Source organism: Triticum dicoccoides, chromosome 7A, assembly GCF_002162155.2.
Source record: "Triticum dicoccoides isolate Atlit2015 ecotype Zavitan chromosome 7A, WEW_v2.0, whole genome shotgun sequence".
Classification (NCBI taxonomy): domain Eukaryota; kingdom Viridiplantae; phylum Streptophyta; class Magnoliopsida; order Poales; family Poaceae; genus Triticum; species Triticum dicoccoides.
In genome coordinates, this window is record NC_041392.1 from 371782522 (window position 1) to 371803377 (window position 20856).

A 20856-nucleotide genomic window follows, 5' to 3' on the forward strand; every position below is an offset into this window, starting at 1 on the left:
AGCCTAATGAATAAATACTTTGAGTCATAGAGTTTTATTGTGATGCCATGTTGTATTTGCACATATCGATCATATTGTGTGTATGATTTTTAAATGCTTGGTATGTGTGGGATCTGACAATCTAGTTGTTTATTCTTGGTAGCCTCTCTTATGGGGAAATGTCTCCACGTGCTTCCACTGAGCCATGGTAGCTTGCTAGTGCTCCAGAACACTTAGGCTGGCTGGCAGGTGTCCTTCTTTGTTCCTGTGTCTGCCCCTTTGGGGAAATGTCACTCATTGTTCCTTTATTTCCTTGTAGATTGCTACGACTTGGGTTCGTACGTTGATGACCGACACATTCATTGCTGGGTCATGTATGCATGTCCCTGTAAGTTGGTGCCACTTTGGATTCACGACTAGTCATGTCAGCCCGGGTTCTTTGTCATATGGATGCTAGTGACACTATCATATACATGAGCCAAAAGGCGCAACCTGTCCCAGGCCAGGTAAGGTGGCACCTGTGGGAATACCGTGCGTGAGGCCGCAAAGTGATATGATGTGTTACATGCTAGATCAGTGTGACTTAGGATCAGGATCGTGACACTCTTCTCCAAAAGATCAACGGCGTCCTACCATGCTTGCTCTGCCTCAGCTTCTGTGTAGAGTTCCACTCGAGGTGCATTATGGAAAAGATCACTAGGCAACAAGACTTCATCTTCGTACACCATGAAGAAAGGAGTCCGGGTAGTACACCGGTTCAGAGTTGTCCTTAAACCCCATAGAACAGATGGCAGTTCAGTCACCCAAGCTCCAGCTGCATGCTTAATATCGAGCATGACATGGGGCTTCAGACCTTGAAGGATAAGGCTGTTTGCCCTCTTAGCTTGACCATTCGACTGCGGGTGCGCAATGGGTGTGTAGTCAGCCCGAGTGCCTTGTGTGGCGTAAAAGTTTTTGAACTCTTCCAAGTCAAAGTTTGAACCATTGTCCATGAAAATATTGTGCGGGATTCCATATCTGAACATCAACTCTTTAAAAAACCTAATGGTTGTCATGGAGTCTAATTTCTTGATAGACTTAGCCTCAATCCACTTGGTGAATTTGTCGACTGCCACGAGTAGATGAGTGAAGCTGCTTCTGTCGGTCCTGAGCGGTCCAACCTTGTCCAACCCCCACACAGCAAATGGCCAGACGAGTGGAATGGTCGTAAGGGAGGATGCAGGTTTATGGGACATGTTTGCATAGAACTGGCATCCTTCACACTGCTGAACAATTTCTTTTACAGCCTCATTGGCCAGCGGCCAGTAAAATCCGGCTCGGTATGCTTTAGCAAAACTTGTCCGAGAGGATGCATGGTGACCACAGGTCCCCGAGTGGATCTCATCCAAAATCAGTCGACCCTCTTCTGGAGAAATACATCGTTGAGCTACGCCAATAACACTCTCTCTGTAGAGCTCCCCATTAATCACTATGAAAGCCTTGGATCTGCGAACAATCTGACGTGCTTCAACTTCATCTTCTGGAAGCTCCTGCCTTAGCAGATATGCAATGTATGGCACTGTCCAGTCAGGGGTGATTACTAGGATCTCCATAACCAGATCAATGACTTCTGGGACCTCAATTCAGTAGGATCAGTAGGACGTACCACTTGAGGAGGTTCTTCAGTGAAAGGATCTTCTTTCACCGACGGGGAATGGAGATGCTCAAGAAACACATTCCTCGGGATAGGCTTTCGAGTGGAACCTATTTTTGCCAGATCGTTGGCTGCTTGATTCTTGATTCCAGGAATGTGGTGAAGCTCCAATCCCTCAAACATTTTCTCTAGCTTTCTCACTGCATTGCAGTATCCAGTCATGGCAGGGTTTCTAACATCCCACTCTTTCATCACTTGATTGACCACCAAAACTGATTCATCGTAGACCATCAGGCGACGGACTCCGAGTGAGATAGCCATACACAACCCGTAGAGGAGTGCTTCATACTCAACTTCATTATTGGTGGAATCAAAGTGAATCTAGAGGACATAACTGAGTTTATCACCTCTTGGAGACACTAGGACCACTCCGGCCCCGGAACCATTCTAGAGGGACAAGTTCAATTTCCCACTTTGCCACTCCGCCAGTTGTATCTCGGTTGTTGATGATTTCAGATAGCGGAGCATCATTGACGACTGAACCCGAGTGGTCTTGGAAATAATGTGCAACTTTCTTCACAGTCAAGTAAGTTCCGTGAACAAGCTTCTAATAATGCGGATACCTCTTCTTGGATGGAGTCGAAATCTTAGATATATAGTACACTGGTCGTTGAACATTATAGGACTTGCCTTCTTCTTCTTGTTCCACTATGAGCACTGTGCTGACAACCTGACGAGTGGTCACAATGTATAATAGTAGAGGCTCTTTGTTGTTCGGGGCAGCAAGCACCGCCTAGGTGGACAGCAGGGCTTTGAGCTCCACAAACGCTGCTTCGGCTTCAGGAGTCCACTCAAACTTATCTTACTTTTTCATCAGCTGGTAAAGGGGCAGTGTCTTTTCACTGAGATGAGAAATGAACCGACTCAGTGCAGCAAGACAACCTGCGAGCTTCTGAACGTCATGGACACGCACGGGGCGTTTCACTTGGAGAATAGCATCGATCTTTTCGGGATGTGCATCTATCCCTCGTTTGGAAATGAGGAAACCGAGTAACTTGCCACCTGGTACTCTGAATGTGCACTTGGACGGGTTCAGCTTGGTGTCGTACCTTCTCAGATTGGCAAAGGTTTCAGCAAGGTCAGTTAGTAGGTCGGAACCTTTGCGTGACTTAACCACGATATCATCCATATACGCCTCCACAATTCGACTGATTTGAGTGAGCAGGCACTTCTGAATCATGCGCATGAATGTGGCACCGAAATTTTTGAGACCGAATGGCATGGTGACATAGCAAAAACACCCCAACGGGGTGATGAAGGCCGTTTGTCTTTCATCTGGCCCATACAGTCGGATCTGATGGTATCCAGAATACGTATCAAGGAAAGACAAACACTCACACCCCATAGTCGAGTCGCCTATCTGATCGATGCGAGGGAGCGGAAAATGATCTTTCGGGCAGGCCCAATTGATATGCTTCAAGTCAATGCACATGTGGAGTTAATTATACTTCTTGGGGAACATGATGATGTTCACGAGCCACTCGGAGTGCTATATCTCGTGCATGAACTCAGCTGCCAGGAGCCGAGCCACTACCTCGCCAATTGCCTTTCTCTTCTCTGCGGCAGAATGATGGAGATGCTCTTTGACAGGTTTACCTTGGAGTCGACATGCAAACGGTGCTAAGCCAGCACCCTGGGTACACCTGGCATGTCTGATGGTTTCCATGCGAAGATATCCCAGTTCTCATAGAGGAACTAGATGAGCGCGGCTTCCTATTTGTTGTCGAGTGTCATTGAGATGTGGGTCGGAGCAGCTGTGGGATCCTCCGGGTGGATGTGAACTGATTTCGTCTCGCCAGCCGGCTGAAATGCGGATTTAGAAGCAGGCTTCTTGGAATAGAGCAAATCACTCGAAACAGCATTCTTCTTGTACTCTTCCAGTTCCACCACTGTCATTTGCTCATCAGCGATCTTGGATCCCTTCTAGAGGCATTCCTCCGCTGTCTGCCTATTCCCAGTGACCGTAATCATGCCTTTGGGCCCGGGCATCTTCAACTTGAGGTACACGTAACATGGACGGGCCATGAAACAAGCATATGATAGTCTTCCTGGAATAGCATGATAGGCACTGTGAAAATCTACCACTTCAAACATCAACTTTTCCTTGCAAAAATTCTTCGAATCGCCAAAAACCACATCCAAAGCAATTTGCCCAAGTAATTTTTCCTTCTTCCTTGGGATGACTCTGTTGAACTACATGTTGCTATCACTGAGGCGGGACATCGGAATGCCCATCCCCTGGAGGGTCTCATCATACAGAATGTTCAAACCACTGCCACCATCCATGAGCACTTTGCGCAATCCAATGCCTCTGATGACTAGGTAAACCACCAAAGCCTGCCACCCAGGTGTAGCAATGTGAGTTGGGTGATCCGACTAGTCGAAGGTGCTAGGAGTCTTTGACCACTTTACGTACATTGTAGTTGCCAGAGCAACCATGTTCACCTCTCGGTTGATGACTTTCAGTCGACGTTTGCTCTCAACATCATCAAAAATCACCAAAGTTGCACTGGCCTTTGGGTAATCATCTGCCTTTTCTTCATCCTCATCCTTATCAGAGCCTTTCTCACTCTCCTAACCCTCATGGAATTGCTGAATAAGGAATCTGCACTGTCAAGTGGTGTGCTTCGGCAAAATCAAGTTACCTTCTTCATCTTTCTTCATGTGGATGGCACACAGTAAATCCAGCACGTCCTGTCCCGACTGGTCCTTCACCTTCTTGGGTATCCACGGCCCCTTGGGCTTTCCCTTGAACTTTCCTTGTGTATTCACTACTGCGGCTTTAGCCTAACCTATGGCTTCAACTTTGCATTTTTGCTTCTAACTGGGATCCCGCCTCCAGTATCACGTTCTGTAGCCTTTTCTTTACCATTACGAAGTCGATCGTCCTCTTCACCATTTGCGTACTCCATCATTCGGTTCAGGGTCATGGCCCCGGAGCGACCAAATTCCAGTGTGAGCTCCTTGTACCGTACGCCTTCCTTGAAAGCGCAGACTACTTGCTGCTCTGAAACATTCTCCACCAAATGGTGAAGTGTAGTCCAACACTGGATGTATTCTCTCAACATTTCATTCGTCTTCTGGACACAATGTTGCAACTCAGTCAGCCCAGATGGTCGCTTGAAAGTGCCTTCAAAAGTTTTGATACACACTCGAGCCAAATCTTCCCAATAGTATATGCTAGCGGGGGCCAACTGGTTCAACTAACCTCTGGCCGAGCCTTCAAGCATCAAAGGCAGGTGCTTCATGGCCACTTCATCATTGCCTCCACCAATCTGAACCGCCACTCGGTAATCTTCTAACCACGTGTCTAGCTCTGACTCGCCAGTAAACTTGCTCACTCCTGCAGCCAACTTTAAGTTGGGAGGAAACTCAAAGGGCCGACTGGCTCTACTCAAACACTCAGGGCCAGAAATGAAAGCTCTGCTTCTACTCGGACGATCTCTGTCCAAACCTTCTTGGTTAGCTCTTCCTCTATCAACTAGACCCTACATGAGGAGTGACCTTGCATCAAATCCAGGCTCCCGAGGGTTGACTAGAATTCTTCGCTCTTCACCATACGGGCGCCTGTCATTGTACAGCCGAGGCGCGTACGAACCACCCCTGAAAGGGGGTGTAGGCACTCGACGGTGGTCGTCACGGCGATATCGAGGATCAAACTGCCCGTGGCCTCGATCTAGGTACTGGTCCTGATGATAACCACGATCTTCACGATGCAGAGGTGATCTTGGGCTGTGGGCACACTGAACCGTGTCCGCTCAGATGGACATGTTGTGAATCCTATTTCACAACTGGGAGACAACTGAATTTTGCTCCCCATCTGCTCTGAGCAGCATCCGAATCTGCTCCAAGCCTCTCCCAGCCTCAGAACGAGATGGTTGAATTGAATCTACAATACGAGTTGCTACTGCAACATTCTGAATCAGAGTGCAGTATACCTGACACTCATCCCGAGCTCCAATCCGAAACAATTGCTGTTGTCGTCGACTGGAGCTTGGGAGTTGCCTGCGAGCATGGTTGTCGAGTGAGTTCTGGAGATTCTCCAGGCGTGCACGTTCAGCCAGAGTGGCTACGTGAGCAGCCTCCAAGGCCTGAGCCTCGGTGGTCTCCTCGATGATGGGGGTCTGGAGAGTAGGTTCATCTCTACGTTGTAGTTCTTCTCTTTGTTTTGTAGTGAGAGCTTGCGGGTAGTACTCGTCATCGCCATGCGACGGGCCATCACTTCTGCCATGGGGAAATCCTGGTGTGCTACGCTAGGAGCCAACCTTGAGGACCTCCGCCGCGGGGTCATTGCTTTCGCACTTGGAAAGTGTATCTGAGCGACCAGTTGACAGATCGAACATGCCGCGGGTTCGATCGCCGCAATCTGTGGAATAGAGACTGATGTGCCACTTCGTGCTTCACCCACCACTGGAGCCGCGAGCGACCGGATGGCTTGCGAAGGTGAGCAGCGGGAAGGGAAGATGTCATGGGAGCCGGCCGATATTGGGTCGACGGATGCCGTAGGCACTCACGTGGAAGTGCACCGCCCCGCGAATGGGGAGCACTTCAACGTCGAGGGGGCTTCCTGGAGACAGGCCGAATCATCAGCGATGAAGGTGAGCGCGCCGAGATGGATCTCGCGGCCCAAGGACAATCCACCGCCGAAAACCATGTCGAAGGAGATCAAAGATCGCAACCTCGCTGGAAGTCACTTAGATGCTTCTACCACGGTGGGTACCAACTGTCATGGGAACGGATCTAATAGTAGAGATGGGGGGTCCATAGGAGAGGGTAGAGCCTAGCTATGGCGAAGTTGTACACTTGGATTTACGAGTTCAGGCCCCACTCAGAGGAGGTAACAACCCTATGTCTCCGTGCTGCAGAGGCTTTGTTGATTGGACTGTTGAATTGCAGGGGGTGTGAACCCTTGTGCCAGAGGGGAGGGGTGGCTTATATAGAGTGCGCCGACCTCTCGCAGGCCTCAGTTACGCAAGGGTTCAATGAGTGAGTAATGCTACAAACGTTACTGGTAACACCCTTGTTTAATGATCTTTAAGGTGACAGAGTGAATGACCGACTGTTGCTATCCAGAGGTGACCATAGGTCTTCTGTCCTTTGAGTGGATTCTTGTATTCTGAGTGAATGGTGATGGTCGAGTGGAATTGGGGTATCCGAGTGGATCTTCCGTTGAGTGGGTTGCACTCTGAGATGATTCCAATCGATATCTTCTTTCTATCTTCATAGGCCTTGGCCTCTTGTGTAGTGTCCTTGGGAAGGGCATATAGGTCGGCCCAAGACCCTATCCTAGGTACATGTCATCGTCATCGCACATGAGTGAGTGTCCTATATGACGTGTCGTATTGCCCCCGGCCACCCTCTTCAACGCGTACTATATATATACTCTTACCGTACGTATAACAAAAAACCAAAAAATGACCGTCCTTGTTGGTCAAATTAATCTCTCTCATCGCATGTCATAGTGCTGGACAGCGACGTCGCAGGCCAACGGGAGTGAGTGTCCTAGGACCACCACACGCATGTGGCCCAAAGATGCATGTCAAACTTTTTCTACAGGGAACGTGCAACCAAAGGAGTTGAGTGTTGAAAATTGAAAAAAATAGATAACATCTATCCAGTTTTTATACATTTATTGATTTCCTAGGGATTTAAATGTGCAAAAATCAAATTTGATTTACATGAGACCCGTGATAGTGCACGAAAATGGATTGCAAAATTTTCCCCATGCAAGAAATTTCTAACATCTAGAATCTTGATTTTAAAATCCAATAATTTAAAACTGAGTGAAATTCATGAAACTTATCGTGGTGTCATATGGACACCAATAGACTATGATATATTTTTTCAAATTTGAGACAAGTTTTGATATAATCTTCTTACATATAGGAAATTATAAATAATTATCAACCAATATCGCAAACGATCTCTTTATTCGAACCGTGTGCTTTAGATCAACAATGTAAATGCAGTGCTTCAGTTAAGCAATAAAGTGGCAGAATTAATCATTAAAAGGGAAAAATCAATATAATACGTGCCACACACACGTCCCATGTGCCGTACGAGCATGCGTGAGTTGACGAGACGCATGCTAGCAGGCATACCGGGAGGTCGAGGCATCCGCGTGTTCGCTACGCACTCACCATGGGGCGTGCTAGTAGCTGTGTGAAATGACGGTTGTCGTGTTAGCAGTGCGCTGCGCAGAGTCACCGGGAGGCGAGCCAGCCCTTTGACCGCCGCCCACCTTGCTCCCACTACTCCATATTAATGGCGCACCCGATCCGCTGGTCATAATAGGTAGTCGCACACTCCGTCCATAGTTGTCACCGCCGCATGGAGTGTATTAGGATTTTGCCGAAGCGCACCATCGGTGGGAGTGGCGACGCCAGGGCTGGTGAAGCACCCGCACAATGCATGAAGCTGGGCGCAGAGGTTGCTGTCGCTGCAGACGAGGTCTCGCGCAGGCAGCAGCGCGACCTTGACTTCATCGCCACCATCGTGCCTCCCTAGCCGGTGCCACAGGTCCACAACTACTCCGGCAATGACTCCGACTCCGACGGAAAACCGGTTAGTCCTCCCTGTCGGTGTCCAAACCGGCGGATCTCGGGTAGGGGGTCCCGAACTACGCGTCTAGAATCGATGGTAACAGGAGACGGGGGACACAATGTTTACCCAGGGTTCGGGCCCTCTCTGTGGAGGTAATACCCTACTTCCTGCTTGATTGATCTTGATGAGTATGGGTATTACAAGAGTTGATCTACCACGAGATCGTAATGGCTAAACCCTAAAAAGTCTAGCCTGACTATGATTATGAGGATCTATATACGGACCTAGCCCTCCGGTTTATATAGACACAAGAGGGATCTAGGGTAACACAAGGTCAGTTACAGAGAAAGGAATCTTCAGAGTTGATCGCCAAGCTTGCCTTCCACGCCAAGGAGAGTCCTATCCGGACACGGGTAAAGTCTTCAGTCTTTGTATCTTTACTGCCCATCATTCCGGCCCATATCCAATAGATCAGACACCCGAGGACCCCTTAGTCCAGGACTCCCTCAGTAGCCCCCAAACCAGGCTTCAATGACGAGGTGTCCGGCGCACAGATTGTCTTCGGCATTGCAAGGCGGGTTCCCCTTTCCGAATACTCCAAGATAGTCTTCAGATAAAACGAATGTGTCTGGATCTGCAACACAAGTACCACACATGACTGCAAAGAATATAATATTTCACGAGTCCCATATGCTGACAACTTTTTGTAAGATGAAATCATGTCTGTTCATTGTTATTTTGAACCGTTTCCTGTTCCATGTTTCGAGGCGTGGTTTTTATTGGCATGTTCTGTCGAAGCAGAGATCGTGTCCCCTTATTGTGGGATCCTCACTAATATGAGCGTGGGTAACCCAACCGTTCCACTGGAAAGATTCCTTGGGAATAGGAAGGTTTTTAGGCTTAGGAGGAGGCGTTCTATACCCGCTGCCTTTATAAAGGAACCAAGGGTCGTCCTTTTATGCCAAGCGTCTGCTAAACCTTTTCAACCTCGAGTTCTAGCACCCAAGGTTCGACTTTGTTTATTAAAGCTTCCCCATCATCTCCGGACCCAGCCCTCAAGGCCGATGGGTGGCTTCCTCCCTCATAGAGGGGGATATTAAAAAGCTTCGGGCGGCCAGATACCTGACCGCGGAGATCCACCACAGGCTCCCTGCTCAAGGACAGGTTATTCCGACCCCCAGATTCTCTCACTTCTTCCGAGGGCTAGGGTTCGCTCTCCACCCCTTTGTCCGAGGGCTAATGTTTTATTATGGACTAGATTTTCACGTCTCGGTGTTTATTGTCACGTGCGAGGCCTTCCTTCGAATCCCCCCACACTTTGGCTTATTGCTCAAGACCTTTGGTGTGAAGCCAAAGGTAGTCGACGGGGAACAGGTGGAGTGCGGCGATGCTGTTTTAAGCCTACTTACCAACACTCTCTGGCCAAAAGGCTCTTTCACCGATACTTCCAATCAATGGCAGCAAGAGTGGTTTTGCGTTACGGAACCCCGTAGCACCAAGTGGGCAGCTACACCTGCATTCCATTCCGGCCCTCCGTTACAGCTTGCATCACGGGTCAATAAGCGCCTGCACGGGGGATCAGTTGATGAAGTGCGGACTATACAGAGCCGCATCCGAACCCTCCTCGAGAGGGACATAGATCTTTTCAATGTGATTCAAGTAATGCTGATCCGTTGAATCCTGCCATGCCAGCGTAGGCCTCTCCGCACGTGGGAGTTTAATACGGATGGGCCACGAACCCTCCAACACTTCTTCGGTGCTACGCACAAAGGGATGTGGAAGATGTTTTTTGGGAAACGAAAACATTGGCCGGACACCACTGAAGACGTCGGCCTTGACTGCAACTGTCCGGATACCCCGGTAAGCACTTGTTTTTTGAACACTTTGTAGTTAAGTATATCGTAATATGTTACCGAACAAACCATATTTTTTCAGGACTAGATAAAGAAAGCGGAACTAATTAGGTTTGTTCGATAACATATTACGATATACTTAACTACAAAGTGTTCGAAAAACAAGGATGCTGGCCTCGGCACCAAATCAAATGTCTGCGAAGGAGGACAAGAAGGAGAGCGGGAGGACCAAAGATGGCCTCCATCCCGAAGATATCTTAGACGCCGTGTCTAGGGAGACGAAAATCCCATCGCCCAAAGGCAAAAGTAAAGGAGAAGCCAACATTCATTCCCCCTATGGTAAGAAAAGGGTCGTCTTCGAAGATTGGGAAGAAAAGCCTCCCAAGTGAGGCAAGACGCCCCTGTCAGTTGGCTCGGGCTTGAAGGACGACATTATCACGCAATCCTCCAGTGAGGCCAAGCCTAAATCATAAGCGAACAAGGGTCTTTTACACGTACCCCGTTCCTCTCCTATGACCAGGGTAACATCTAAAATGGATGCTTTTTCTAGCTCGGCGCACAATCTTGCTCAACAATCATCTTCCTCAGGAGATCTTCTCCCAGAGATGATGGAAAGCGAGACGCCTCCACTAGTCTCCTCGCGCAATAAGGAGGAGGACTTCGAGGTGTCATCCCGGAGGGTCTCTCCTGATCCGCAAGTGATGCGAGGGGTGACGAAAACACGAACCGAAGATGATACTTTGGTAGCCCAGGGTCCAGGGACCAGCAATAAAGGCCCCGGACTATCCGGCTTTCAGTCAGAGACAACTCTAGGGGCGAGTGAACGGATCCCTTTGAAGGGGGGCCTTTGCTGTTACGGCTGCTTCCGGAGACCCAGAAACGCCGGATATATTGGGGAACATGCTGCGACAGGCGTCCGTCTCCAAAGACCATTGAACCTTGATGGGTATGGTGGTTAAAGAGTTCCTATCTACTAAAAGCGGATTGAATGAGACCTTCACAAGCCTGCTAATAGGTTTCGAGGTTTGTGTTGTAATGCTTTCAATTGTGTTTTATTCACAAAATACTCCTATGTATAGATAGTAGCCCCTGAGACTCTGATAGGCTTCCCAAGGGAGGCAATCAGAGGATCAAAAACATTTATCCAGGAAATAATCTGACTACTTGGTACACAGGTTATTTGGTCACAGTTCAGCGCGCCAAAGTGTTAGTTGTTACTAAATGAATAGATGGCCCGGTGGGCCAAGCTCCACGGGATATCTGGTTCCGCCATGAAGGACGTCATAGTCCGGCTGTGGCCTACTGAGCCCATTCCGAATAGTTACTTCAGTTTGGTGCAGTGGCTTGTGGATGCGGTGCCGCGTATCGACGCCGTTAGGCATTCAACGTGCATTGAATGTGCACGGATGGCCTTTACCCGCATCGAAACATATTGGGCCAAGATGAAGGCCACTGACGTTGCAGCGAGGAGTCCCCTCAAGGGTAAGGACCATCACGCACCCGAACATTATTTAGCCGATCTCGACAAGGCCTTACAAGAGGCGAAAGAAGCACGGTCGGAGTCTAGAGCAGCTCGGTAAGAGATCCGGCAAGCTGGGGAGATAGCGGCTGGTAAGCCTTTCTTATTACAAACGAAGTTCGGCGATCCAAAGTATTCCCCGCTTAACCAAATGTGGAGTTCTTCGGACACCTTTTTGGACCTGCCGAAGAGTTCCTCTGATGCGTCGCAATTTTACCAAGTGCAGGAAGGGTGTGCCACGGAGAAGCTTTTTTGTCACAGTTCAGCGCGCCAAAGCATCAGTTGTTACTAAATGAACAGATGGCCCGATGGGCCAAGCTCCACGGGATATCTGGTTCCGCCATGAAGGATGTCATAGTCCGGCTGTGGCCTACTGAGCCCATTCCGAATAGCTACTTCAGTTTGGTGCAGCGGCTTGTGGATGGGGTGCCGCGTATCGACGCCGTTAGGCGTTCAACGTGCATTGAATGTGCACGGATGGCCTTTGCCCGCGTAGAAACATACTGGGCCAAAATGAAGGCCACTGATGTTGCAGCGAGGAGTCCCCTCAAGGGTAAGGACCATCACGCACCCGAACATTATTTCTAGGACGTCTTAGAGGGTGCCCGCTTGATATAGGGTCAGTGCTCGAAAGATATGATATTTGAATGAAATGTATTAAATTGTAGGAGACAATATGGTGAAAATATTCTGATTTTTGCTTAAAAGCTATTGGTTCCTCCTGTGCGGCCGTTTTCGCATAATCTGGTAGTTTTCCAGTCGTTGGCATCAGCCCCCACGCGGGAAATACAGGGGTGTTCGGAAAAGCACATGATCACTCTTAACCCAACGTCTTGGTCCATGAAGGAGGTGTCAATGCGGTGAACAAGGCAATCGGACTATAGGGTGTTAACACATTCACTTAGCCATAGGAGTTTGATGGTGGGTCTACGATATAAACCCTGGTATGTACGCTATTACCCTAATGTGGTGTGTTTACATGTATAACCTAAAGAAAGGTCCTTCATGTAATATGGAGGGAATCGCAAAAGATTCCGATAAGTTGTCGAGTGGTTGACTAGCTCTCGCTGCATCATGACAGTCAGTTTTCGTCTTTCTCTACTGAGGTGCTTGCCTGGGTAAACCAGGGCAAAATCGCAGTAGTTCTCCCTTTACTACCTTAGCCGATAGAGCGGAACGTAACGTAACAAGCACAGGAGCCGAGCAACCCAACTATTGACCCAAGACATGATTCAGAGCTGATGCATATAAGGACAAACACGCGACGCTGAAATATGCTATAGAGTTGTTCGGACTTATTGGCAATTTAATTTGTTCCCATATCGAGCCCCTCGTGGGGCCTGTGAAATAACACAAGGAGTGAAATACAGTTTTTAGAGAAAAGTGAATATGGGGTATAGATTATATTCACTAGAACTTGAGTGACATGCCAAGTCATTGTTTTGTATATAATAACGCCACGATCCTGGCTATTTGACATGCCAAGGGTCGACGGCTGAGGTAGAAGGCTCTTTACAGGCTCACAAAATAGAGAGTACGGTCTAAAAAAGTTGTTTTGGACCTCCCGCCGCATGTCTGCACAGCCTTTCCTCGATGAAGGGGCTCCTTAAAGGGAGTAACTTTTGGATGAATGTTCAAACCGAAACTACGATGGATTCGGTGTGATGACCAACCTACGAGTCACCTATGATAAAGGATAATGAAAAAAGAAAAAGTGGTCAGAAAAGAATTGGAAAGAGGAGGGTTATAGAAGTACTTGTAGGCCCGTCCGTATTATGCCTCCGCCGATGCCCGTGGTATTTTAAGTGCATAGTTATGTATGTGTGGTATAGATTTTGCAGGTGTATGAGGTGGACGGCAGAGGCCGAACTGCTAGTCCAGCTCCATAATTGGTCGGTCCTGCTAAATGGAGACCGCCGGCTTAATGGCCGACAAGGTAAGCAGTTTAATAAGGCCGACTTGTACTCCGGCTGGAGGGAACGTAGTATGATCCTCAGTCCGAAGGGAGTATGTCTCATGCTCCTCTATAGGAGCGTGTGTCATGTATACCATGTTCACCATTTTTACCTCGGGGGAAATTGCTTCTGACCCCGGTATTAGTTTGGTGAATCTCTTCGTCATCGCTATCAATGGGCGGTCTTTTCCCCTTATGTTCGGTGTTGAGCTTGCCAGCCTGTTTGAAGACCCAACATCTTCTGTTGGTGTGATTGGCTGGCTTATCGGGGTTGCCATGAATCTGGCAGGGTCGATCCAATATCTTGTCTAAGGTGGATGGCTCGTCTCTGTTTGCCTTGAATGGCTTTTTCCGTTGACCGGGTTTGGGGCCACTGAATCCGGCATTAACCAATGTGTCGCGTGTTCTTTCGTTATCATTGCGACGTTTGTGTTTGCTGTGTCGAGGTTTATCGTTGCCGTTTCGGACTTCGGAAGTGCCCGGATCATTGGCACTATTGCTTCTACGAGCGAGCCAGTTGTCTTCTCCCGTGCAAAAGCGGGTCATCAGAGCAGTAAGGGCTGACATGGATTTTGGTTTTTCTTGACCGATGTGGCGGGCAAGCCACTCGTCCCGTACGCTGTGTTTGAAGGCTGCTAGGGCTTCCGCGTCCGGACATTCGACGATTTGGTTCTTTTTAATTAAGAACCTAGTCCAGAGCTTCATGGCTGATTCTCTGGGTTGTTGAACAATATGGCTTAAGTCCTCGGCGTCTAGCGGCTGGACATATGTGCCTTGGAAGTTGTCGCAAAAGGCGTCTTCCAAATCCTCCCAGTTGCTAATAGAATTTTCGGGCAGACTATTTAACCAGTGCCGAGTTGGACCTTTGAGTTTTAACGGGAGCAATTTGATGGCATGAAGGTCATCGCCACGGCCATATGGATATGGAGAAGGAAATCCTCAATCCATACCACGGGATCAGTTGTCCCATCATATGATTCTATATTTATGGGTTTAAACCCTTCTGGGAATTCGTGCTCCATTACTTTGTCTATGAAGCAAAGGGGGTGTGCGGCGCCTCTATGTTGGGCCACATTGCAACGTGACTATGATGGAGTTAGTCTGCGGTTTTTGGCCTCGGAGTGACTGGGCTTGTTACGTCCGACTAGATAGCCGTCATCGCATGTCGAGGCACGTCCTTGCGATCCGTAGATCGATATGGTATGTCCTGTTCTATTATCCAGGTCTTGTCGAAGGTCATATGGATGACCTCGAGCTGTTTTGCCTCTACATTTATGATGAGGCGGGGCTGGATGGTGTTCGGCTTGTGTTGCCACTTTATCCTGACCACTTGGTGGTCGGTCAGCCGCATTGCATGATGATGGTATGTGCTCCTGCGCCTCGTCATCAAACTGAGGCAATAATTTGCGCTTCGGGTAGCTTTTGGCTGGGCGATTGAGGTCGTGTTCTTCGGCTCCCAGGACATCAATCCATCTGTCATTGAGCAGATCTTGGTCAGCTTGAAGCTGCTGCTGCTTCTTTTTCAGGCTCCTTGCCGTGGCTATTAGCTGCCGTTTAAAGCGCTCCTGCTCCTGAGGTTCCTCCGGCACGATGAAATCCTCGTTGCCGAGGCTCGCCTCATCCTCAGAAAGCGGAAGATAATTACTGTCCTCCGAGTCTTCGTGCGCGGCCTGTCCATCAGGGCTAACTTGCCCGTCTTCCCGTTCGTTTTGTACGGCAGCTGCATCGACAGGGTTTTTGTTGTCTTCGGCACCTTCCGAAGTGTTATTTTCCCCTGTGCCTGTATCGCCGTCTATTCCATGACGCGACTTAGAGCGACGCCGCTGACGCCGGTGTTTTGGTTGTATCACAGGAGGTTTGTCCTCAATTGGATCTTCTTTCTCGTTGTCGTTAGTTCTCTTAGGTGTATCCACCATGTATACGTCATAGGAAGAGGTGGTTGTCCAGCGTTCGGTAAACGGCGGGTCTTGGCCCGGTTCCTCATCGGCATCGTCTTCCATACCGTTGATGTCTTCGGAGCCATAGTCGAGCGTGTAGGTTAAGTCTTCGACAGTGTGTATGAAGTGGGCGGTGGGTGGGAAGAAAAATTCTCCGTTATCAATCTCCAGTTCGAACTGGAGACAGTTCGGTAGTGAGCCCCCCGCTAAGGATAGTTCTCTTAACAAGTTTAGCACGTCGCCCAGAGGCGAATGCCAGAAGATGTTCGCGGTGCTCAATTCGGCGATTGATGACAGATCGTGCTCGATATGCGCGGACGCGCATAGTTCGGAACCTGTAGCCTGAGACGGGTCCATAGTTTCGGTGACATAGATGTCACTTCAAGTTAAGTCTGTGTGTGGCTCCGACGCCGCTGAGTCTGCAGCTTCCGTGGCGGGGTTGAGCTTCCCGTCTTCGGATGGCGTGATTTTCTCCGGATCTATGGCTAGAGCAGCTACAGGTACTATCTCTGCGTATGGACCGATGACAGATTTAGGTCATGTTCATTGTGGTGGCAGGGAGCGGATGTCGTGGTCTCGAATCCATCGAAGATCAAGTCTCCACGGATATCTATGACGTAGTTCAAGCTTCCGAATCTGACCTGATGGCCAGGGGCATAGCTTTCGATCTGCTTCATATGGCCAAGCGAGTAGGCCCGTAGTTCGAAGCCAGCGAACACGAAGATCTGTCCGGGGAGGAGGACTTCCCCTTGGACAGGTGTAGATGATTGAAGGATCCATCGAACCTTTTGGGGACGGCACAATGGAACTCTCAATGAAAGCACCAATGTCGGTGTCAAAATCGGCGGATCTTGGGTAGGGGGTCCCGAACTGCGCGTCTAGGATCAATGGTAACAAGAGACGGGGGAGACAATGTTTACCCAGGTTCAGGCCCTCTCTATGTAGGTAATACCCTACTTCCTGCTTGATTGATCTTGATGAATATGGGTATTACAAGAGTTGATCTACCACGAGATTGTAATGGCTAAACCCTAAAATGTCTAGCCTGACTATGATTATGAGGATCTATCTATGGAACCTAGCCCTCCGGTTTATATAGACACAAGAGGGATCTAGGGTTACACAAGGTCGGTTACAGAGAAAGGAATCTCCATAGTTGATCGCCAAGCTTGCCTTCCACGCCAAGGAGAGTCCTATCCGGACTCGGGTAGAGTCTTCGGTCTTTGTATCTTTAGAGCCCATCAGTCCGGCCCATATCCAATAGATTGGACACCCGAGGACCCCTTAGTCCAGGACTCCCTCACTCCCCCCCTTTGTTGGGAGCTGATACATCTCCATCGTACCTTGTTTTGGCCTCTAACTTGCATGATTTGAATGGAACTAACCCGGACTGACGTTGTTTTTAGCAGAATTCCCATGGTGTTATTTCGTGCAGAAATAGAAGTTCTCGGAATGACCTGAAACTTCACAGAGAATATTTTGGGAATATATAAAAAATACTAGCGAAAGAATCAACTTCTGGGGGCCCACACCCTATCCACGAGGGTGGGGCGCGCCCACCCCTCTGGGGCGCACCCCCTGTCTCGTGGGCCCCCTGAGGCTCCACTAACCTCAACTCCAACTCTATATATTCACATTCTAGGAGACAAAAATGAGGGAGAAGGATCCATCGCGTTTTACGATATGGAGCCGCTGCCAAGCCCTAATCTCTCTCACGAGGGCTGATCTAGAGTCCGTTCGGGGCTCCGGAGAGGGGAATCCGTCGGCAACGTCATCATCAACCTTCCTCCATCTGCAATTTCATGATGCTCACCGCCGTGCGTGAGTAATTCCATCGTAGGCTTGCTGGACGGTGATGGGTTGGATGAGATTTATCATGTAATCGAGTTAGTTTTGTTAGGGTTTGATCCCTATTATCCACTATTTTCTGAGATTGATGTTGCTATGACTTTGCTATGCTTATGTAACACCCTCGATGCGACTATATCTCCCACGTGTCGAGGCACGACTTAGAGGCATAATCGCATTTAAGGCATAGGTTGCAAGTTAGGCAATCTTCACAACATCCCATGTAATATGATAATAAAAGGGGAGATAACATAGTTGGCTTACACTCGCCACGTCAATCAAATACATAAATAACATTACATCATCCAAACACTCATGGCCCGACTACGGCGCCAAAATAAAAGAGAACCCAACATGCGACACGGTCCTGATCACCCCCAACTGGGCACCACTACTGATCATCGGGAAAGGAAACATAGTAACATTGAGAGTCTTCGTCGAACTCCCACTTGAGCTCGAGCGCGTCTCCTGGAGCGGAATCATCAGGCCCTGCATCTGGTGTAATAGTAATCTATGAGCCATAGGGACTCAGTAATCTCGCACCCTCGCGATCAAGACTATTTAAGCTTATAGGTAAGGCAAGGTAAATATGTGGAGCTGCAGCAAGCGACTAGCAAATATGGTGGCTAACTTATTCGCAAAAGAGAGCGAGAAGAGGAGGCAAAGCGCGAGTGAGAAACTAGAGAACAACCTGCGCAAACATTACTCCAACACCGTGGCCACTTCCCGGACTCCGCCGAGAAGAGGCATCACGGTAACGCACTCAGTTGATTCATTTTAATTAAGTTAAGGTTCAAGTTATCTACAACCGGACATTAACAAATTCCCATCTGCCCATAACCGCGGGCACGACTTTCGAAAGTTCAAATCCCTGCAGGGGAGTCCCAACTTAGCCCATGACAAGCTCTCACGGTCAACGAAGGAATAAACCTCCTCCCAGGACGTTCCGATCAGACTCGGTATCTCGGTTCTTCAAGACACTTCGACAAGTTAAAACAAGACCAGCAACACTGCCCGAATGTGCCGAGAAATCCCGATAGGAGCTGCACATATCTCTTTCTCAGGGCACACTCAGATGAACACTACGTACAACTAAAACCAACCCTCAAGTTGCCCCGAGGTGGCGCTGCAAGTGGCTCTATTTGGACCAACACTCAAAGGAGCACTGGCCCGGGGGGGGGGGTTTAAAATAAGATGACCCTCGGGCTCCGGAAACCCAAGGGAAAAAGAGGCTAGGTGGCAAATGGTAAAACCAAGGTTGGGCATTGCTGGACAAGCTTTAATCAAGGCGAACTATCAAGGGGTTCCCATTATAACCCAACCGCGTAAGGAACGCAAAACCCGGGAACATAACACCGATATGACGGAAACTAGGGCGGCAAGAGTGGAACAAAACACTAGGCAAGAGGCCGAGCCTTCCACCCTTTACCAAGTATATAGATGCATTAAGATAACATAGCAATATAATAATATCCCAACAAGTAAATAAATGTTCCAACAAGGAACGACCTCCAATCTTCACCTGCAACTAGCAACGCTATAAGAGGGGCCGAGCAAAGCGGTAACATAGCCAATCAACGGTTTGCTAGGAAAAGGAGGGTTAGAGGTTTGGCATGGCAATTTGGGAGGCTTGAAAGCAAATGGTAGGCATCGTAGCATTGGATAGCAAAAGAGCGAGCAAACTAGCATAGTAAAGATAGAAGTGATTTCGACGGTATGATCATCTTGCCTACACAGTTGTCAGAGTTGACTGGGTCCTCGAAAGCAAACTCAACGGGCTCCTCGTTAGAGAACTCATCTCCCGGCTCTACCCAAACAAGATAAACAAGCAACAAGGACAAAATCAACCACGTGCAAGAATCAAACAATATGATGCAAAGATGATATGCTATGCGGGATGCGATGCGGGATGCAAAATGCAAGATATGACAGGAAATGCAAGAACCTGGCCTCAACTTGGAAATCCAAGTGTGCCATTGGAAAGATGAGATGAAATCACTTGAAAACGATATAAAGAACGCCGGAATCGGAGTTACGGTTTGGAAATGGCAAGCGATTCAAAAATGACACCGGTCTGCGATTTACAGCAAGTAGCCATCTAAATGCAATGAGATGAACATGCTACGGCCCCCAAACATGACAACAAAATACATGGCAGGGATGCATACAATATGCTTAACAAAAGTCTTGCACTGAGCTACGGCCAATTCGTCCATTAACAGGTTCAAACAAGCATGGCAAAAATGCATATGGCAAATAGATCTCGGACTTGGTGAAATTAACACTTGTCTGGAATTTCAGATCAGGTAGCACTCTTCGGAGCAACAAAACCACATGCTACAGGACCTGAACATGGCAAAGTAAAGCATGTCATGGAGCTACTCAAAGAGCTTAACAAAAGTCCCTTAGTGACCTTGAGCCAAAAGGGATCAGAAAATACAATTGCAAGCATGTGAACATAGCAAAAACATAATCAGTTTTCAGACTTAGTGAAAACTGGCACATGCTGAAACCTAACTCATGTAGGCATGTTTACGAGCTCGATGCACTCGCTATGGTACAAGTCATGACCAACTAAGCATACACCTATCAAGAACACACAAAATTCAAGCTAGACATGGCAAGAACAATAGCATAGCATGCACGGATCAACTACAACATCATCGGCAAAATTGCAAACAAGTTGACAATCTGCCGAGATTCACAAAGTAGCAAAAGTAGAGCTCGGTAGACTCAATCTAGGATGCTCCATAAATGCAAACAAAGACATGGATGGAAAGAGCACTACAATATTAACAAAACATCCTTACTGATCATCCTCAAAAGAGGCACGCATCACTACGAAACAACATGAACATATGGCATCATGAGATAAACAACTCAAGGACTTAGTGGAATGCTAAGTCCCTGAAAACAGAGTTACCAAGTGCACCACTTTGCAAGCTTGCACTAGTCACCACACACATCACAAAAATACATGGGTTGCACCTCTGGAAAGATGACTAAACCCTTAACAAAACATATGTAGAGCATCAGGGCATATCATGCACACAATAATCATGGCAAAAATGACAAAAAGCTAAACAGAGTAGCAGATCTGACAATTATCTCAAGTAGCCCTCTTATAACAGCATTTAGGGCATAAAGATGAACTCAAATGAAAATGATGCAATGGAATGAAATTATGTACTCTCTTAGATGAACATTTTGATATGCTATATGCATGAATCGGAGCTACATATGCAAAGTTACGGGGCTATGAACATGAGCACTTGGATCTGGGATTTCGGGACATGGAAGAAAAAAGACAACCTCCGGATCTAGGGTTTACTGTTCACGGCACGCGAACCGAGGTGGGATCCGAGCTCGCCGGAGTAGGGGGCCGCGGTGGCCGGAGGAAGGAGGAGGCCGGCCCGGGGCTCGGGACCCGAGGGGCGGCGAGGGTGAGGCGGCGAGGCGAGGGCGAGGCGGCGGGGCGACCGAACGGCAGCGGGGCGAGGTCGGGCGCCGAGCTCGCCGGCGCGGATCAG